Genomic DNA, 6,246 nt, shown 5'->3' with positions numbered 1-6,246 from the left:
CTTCACTAGAAGCATAATGCGCAGCACAGAAACTCTCTACAAAAAAAACTCTCTGTAACACACCCTCAATGATCTCTCACTCTCACTTTGATCACTCACTGAAAACCTCACACTCTCAAGACTTAACCTCGCTCTAATACCAAATCAGAGTAACACATATTGAACGTAAATTAAAATTTGATTACCAATGAGGGACATTTATACACATAGAAGAAGCTTCTGGATATCCTAGACTATCAGTGGTGATGGCTTCTTCAAGAGGCTAAGGAAATATCCAACAACTATGGGACAAATTTCCTGGTGCATTTAATGCGGTAGGTTGGAATTATGGTTTATCCAACGCTCCTAGTCCTCTCTTATGGTTCATGGTGGTACTGGTAACATCCATTTCTGATGGGTCAAGGCCTCCAAATTCTCTTTACCGTGGTAACATTCATTTATGATGCATCGAGATATCCCAAGTATTTTTGTTTGCCAAGAAATATCAAGTCACATAACTGCCTCCTTGCCCTTGAACGAGCATTAGATTCTCGATTCTTGATCATACACTTTGGACGCTGCTCCACAATGTGATCTATTATACACTCACACCCTCGTGTCTTCTAAACAAGGTGTTTAGAGCCCGAAGATGCGGCCATGACATGGATATTGTTATTAATGTTTGCTTGATCCGATAATTCCCCAAATTATTGGTGTTGGTGTTGAAATTGCAGTCGTTTTGATTGTTTCGGGTTTTGACCTACAAGAATAGAATCCATTGCAAATATGGTCAGGCTACCATTGTTTCCCTATTTTAGGCCATCCTCCTCGTCTTCTTCCTGTTCATCTTCCTGATTCTTGGGCCTAGGTTGTTTGAAAATTAGGCTTATGAATGTCTCTCTAGACTTGATCAAGACTTCCCCCAGCTGCAACGCTCAACTGGCACTGAATGGCATAAGGTGGGGAGCTAAAACGTTCATCCTCCATGTTACTATTTCCAGCATCACCATTGCTGTGAAGTTTCTCAAACTTCTTACTAAACTTGTAACTAAAACACCTTGAGGTGCCTCCCTCCCCTATTTGAAAACAAAGAGGGTTCAAATGTATCCGATGTCTATGATAGATCACCACCTCTTAAAAGTTCCATAATTTTTCCCCAAGATACTCTTCAGTCATGCTTCTCATGTGAAAGCAAGATCCTCAATGTTGGGTTGGGTGCGTGACTCTATGAGTGTTGATGTCAAGTGGAAGTGGAAATGAAAACTAAGACCGCTCTACTCTGCTAATCTTTCCTTTGGTGTTGCGGTGGATTCTTGGGAGGGACTTTGCAATCCATAGAGTATGCATCTCCCTCTCGTGAAACCTTAGCAATTGTTTCATCATTGCCTCGGTATTTTGACTTGACTTCCCCTATCTTATCTTAGTAATGATGAATGATAAACAAGGCCTAATTTAGTTACAAACATCCACTGATTCCATTTCCACATACCCGGATCTCACCTAATGCTCAATCACGTGCCCCTCATGCCAAGTCCCACACAACCATGGTCAGGCACATACCCATCAACGTCATCAAGTTTAAATTAAAATAAAATAACAATTAATATTATGTTCACAACTTATATTGGTGACTTGGGATAAAGTAAAAGGATGCGCCTATGCATTACAGGTGGGCACAACATAAAGTTTCAAATTGATACATATTTGTATATGCAGTGTTTATCATTAGTTTCTCCAAAACATCATTTCACAACAAAGAAACCACTAAGATTCCTTAGTCGAAATTTTTTGGTTAATCAACACTTTGATTATATTCTTTCAATATAATCAAATAGCTGGACTGATCAAATTTTTTTCTTTTGGCAAAGGTTTTAGGTAAATTAATGTTATTGCACTTATATTGCATGTAAATGGTAATTTCCTAGTAATATCTAGGAGCATGGAGAAATCCTAACTTATGTTAGGTAATATATTTTCCTACCAAGAAGTAAAAACATGCATTCCTTGCTTAAATGTGTTCAAGATGCAAAATTACTGTCTATAAGGGCAAGAAAATTCATATTAGGAAAATTTTCTCAAGAGGTTAATTTTGCCAGCGATTATCACAATTGAGAAAGTGTTGCTGTGGTGGTTTTTCCTTTTTCACAAATACCATGTCTATGAGTGGGATGGTATTAAATGGTAGAGGTCCCAGGAGACTATAAATTGGCAAAAAAAGAAATATGAGAATAGCTCCTCTGCTTTCAGGATTTGACTAACATTTTCGATTATTTTTGTTGAAACTCAATAAATAATTTCAGTTGGAAGGCCCTCTTGTAGATTCTAAACCAAAATTTCCCATGATGGTCCTGTTTGTTTGATTTTTTCTTGATCACTTTAGTCTATACTTCGCCTTGGAGACCTATCAGAAGTAGCTCCATTTCTCAATTCTTATATTAAGGGGATTCTATTGAATTTAATGTATCAGAGAAGATTAAGAGAGTTTTTGGAGTCAAGAAGGACAAGGAGCCTCCTCCATCCATTCAAGATGTTGTTGGAAGGGAGCGCTATTTATTGTTCTCTCTCTTTTGGTTGTCCACTTTCTAATGTTTTGAATGACAACCGATTGAAATTTTAAATTGCTCATTGGTTTTGTTGCATCTTACATCTTAGTATACAATTATATGTAATATTTCATTCGTTTTCTCTCTCTCGTTGTTTTTCTCTTTTAACATATTGTAAAATACCCTCTTTTTAGGGTTAGTTTTCTGTAATCATAAGCTCTGCATCGTTAATTGTAATTAAAATTAATAATTATCTATTAATGTTTATGGATGAGATTTGATTCTACATTTTACAACTCACTATATGATATATGATATTATGTAATATAGCTTGATTTTCCAGTTATCATTGTTCTTTTTGACATATACAACCCCATATACAATATTATGCAATATATTTGGTTTTTTAATCATCATTATTTTTTATTATTAGAAATATAATTTATTATATGATATTATGTCATATATTTTAGTTTTCTAATTATTTTTCAATACCAAATTGTGCATTAATATAAATTACACATTAATGTTTCATTGCAAAAGAGGAAGTTTACAATAGGCAAGTCACCGAAGGCTATGTTTATTGTGGTGAAAAAGTGTAATGCTTTTTCCCAAACATTGAAAAGAGACATTCAACTCTGAGAAATGGAAAAATTCTACGGAGTAAACCATTATTGTTTTAGAACGTTGTTATAAGCTTCAAACAAAATGGAAAACTTCTACCGAGTAAACCATTATTGTTTTAGAACGTTGTTATAAGCTTCAAGCATTTTTGTTTTCTTTCTACCTATTGAATTTATGCTACCTTGAATGCTAGGGTTTACCAGGACTGTTGTAGACTTGGTTATATGTCATCCTAAAATATTTGACTTTTATCTTTGTAGCCATGCTGAAATAAAGGTTTGATTTCTTTTCAACTTTATTGATTTTCTACATTGAAATTATCAGAGTTTCCAATAAAGTTTTATCAGGCCATGTCTTATTTTTAAAAAGTTGGGACAAATGTGTATGGCACTAATAAACCAGCTCACCACAAGGTACTCTAGGATCCAAGATGAGAATGGCCTCACCGAAATGATATTCAACAATTGACTAATGACCTTTGCTTCACGTAAGGATTATTATATGATATGGCACATGGTTGAGATGATCGCTTCTGTTTCAAAGTATTTTTCATAGGGAATGCACTTTTTATTGAAGCACTTTTGAGTGTGAAAACCTGATGAAATTCTCATGGTTGAAATTTTTTCATTTAAAATTTTTAGTTTGATAGCTATTTCATGATGGTATTGCCATGGCTGGAGTTCTTTCTTTTAAAATTCGTTGTTTTCTAGCTATTTCCTGACATCAAAATACTTTTTTAGTACTGAATCAAATGAAGCATGTTCTTATCATGCAAGAATTGGTCCCTTACCCATTGGTTGTGTAGTCCGTTCATTTTGTTTACTTAATGATCACGGGAGTAGTTTTAAGACTTGAAAAAAAAATAGTACCGAATCAACTGAAACATGTTCTTATCATGCAAGAACCAACCCCTTACCCACTGGTTGTGTAGTCCGTTGATTTTGTTTTCTTAATGATCATGGGAGTAGTTTTAAGTTTTAATGATCATGGCAGTAGTTTTAAGTTTTGAAAAAAATATAGTACTGAATCAACTAAAGCATGTTTTTATCATGCAAGAAATAGTTCCTTACATTTTGTTTGTGCAGTGGCTTACCCTCTAGTTGTGAAAAATGTTGATTTTGTCTCCTTAATGATCATGGTAGGAGTTTTCACACTTCTTTCCTCCTTACCTTTCTTCCTTTTAATAATATTGCAAGCTTTTTGTTTTCATTCATAAATAATGTGAATAAAGTACCTTGGGGTTAGTGCATGCATCAAGAGTATTATGTTTCTTCACAACATGCCTTATTTTTATTATCAATGTGTCATGGAAAAGGCATCAATGTTGTGGGCCCTATCGAAAGAAAGAGGGAGACATAGAACCCTTACCTACTGGTTGTGTTAAACATCAAGTGAGCTTACCCCAAACAAGATAAGTTGTGGGAGATTTCATTGACACTTCATCAAAGTATTAGGGGACATTTATTTGCATCTAGAGGATATCCCCTTGACGCTGGTAGAAAAACCCTTAATTTTGGCCATACCATTCCCCCAGCCCTGGCGCAATGCAATTTCAAAATCATTTGCCTCATTGTGGAGATTCGTACAACCTATGTTACCCGAAATGAGAAATCAATCTAGAAATGAGAACGATACGAAACGTAGTTTGGAGGTTTTGCATATAAGAAACAAGGAGAGAGAAAAACAAGATTAAAGGTGAATAATATAAAACAAAACATTAATTATAAAGTTTCAATGTTTCCACTTGTGAAATTGTAAAGAAACATTCATAAATAGTGATTCAGTTTTAAAAAAGAAGTAATACTTTTGTAGATCCAAAAATTTACCCAATCATTAATTCCAAAAAGAATAAGATATTTGAAATATAAATAATTAAATGCATAATTTTTAATATAGATGTATCTCTAAAACCACTTCTAATCATTCACATGCAAAATTCAAGTAAACCTAATAATATATATTTTAAGTTCATTTTCTAGAATGGTTGTTGAGCTTGTGCCAATTCCAAAAGCACTCTTTTCGTGAGTAGACTTCTTGGCATTATCAAGCATATCTTCAACATTTTCTTGTAGCACCTCAAGTGGAAGCTCATCATCTTCATGATCTTTGTGAACCACAATAATCCCACATTCTCGTCGATCCATTTTTGTACTCTAGTTGTTGTCAAGATAACAATTGTAGATTTGAGTGTACAAACACCAAATATTGTGCCATTTTTGTGTGTAGGTGATTCCTCTTTCTGGAATGTATAAAAGCATATTTACTCCAATTTCTTTCACATGCACATGAACTACTCACCTATGAAATAAAATTAAAATTATGTTAGCAATAGACATCTGAAATCTTAAAAGGAAAATAATCTAAAATGAACATTAGAATTCATTTTTTAAAAAATAAATCAATACATTAAAAGTATTTGTTATTGGGCATACTTGTTAAAATAAACGGATAGCCAATTGACGAACCAAGGTATTCCTTGTATAATATTGCATCTAGAAGTCTATGGGTCCAAGTTTTTCTTTGTTGTATGCACAATCTTAATTTGCAAAGCGGTCTTCTGATTTCGAGTACATTCCCAACTCAAGTCGTAAACCAATTTGATCATGACGATCATAACACCTACCTATAAAAGTGTTCTAGTTTTTCAACACCTCTACATCTGAAGATGGTTTCTCATAAAACCATTTAGGATTGAGTAGGAAAGAATTTGAATGAAGAGGGATATGAAGCATTTTCCACCTTGTCAAACTAAGTTCCCACACTTCATTTCTAGTGTCCTTATCAATCCTAGAATTTTCATCTTCCATTATGTCATGAAGCTTATCTCTCATTTTACCCATACTCCCAAAGACATCCCTTAAGCATGGTTGATCACTTTAAAATATATGAAGGGTGGAAACAATAAGAGTAATTAAGGTGACAATATCCTCCACTCTCCTCCAAAAATCCTTTGAAGAAAGGCCAGTAATAGTTTCCTCAACTATTGGGCCATCCCTAGTATGAGAATCCTTTCATCTATGTCAATCCATTGATACCACCATCTCTCTCAAATATTGATGAATTTTAATAAGGTGTTGAAGCATAATGAATGCAGATGTGA

At 34.1% G+C, this 6,246-nt stretch overlaps 1 pseudogene; it reads right to left on the bottom strand.

Annotated features, from left to right (window-relative positions):
* Positions 1–437: 437 nt before the first annotated feature.
* On the bottom strand, positions 438–5,290 carry LOC149216896 (uncharacterized; annotated as a pseudogene).
* Positions 5,291–6,246: the final 956 nt, after the last annotated feature.

Source organism: Pinus tabuliformis, chromosome 1_1 (assembly GCF_031772625.1).
Source record: "Pinus tabuliformis cultivar Carrire ecotype Pingquan chromosome 1_1, CPIR1, whole genome shotgun sequence".
NCBI lineage: Eukaryota > Viridiplantae > Streptophyta > Pinopsida > Pinales > Pinaceae > Pinus > Pinus tabuliformis.
The sequence above is the reverse complement of the archived record's forward strand: the minus strand, read 5'-3'. Positions and strand labels throughout refer to the sequence as shown.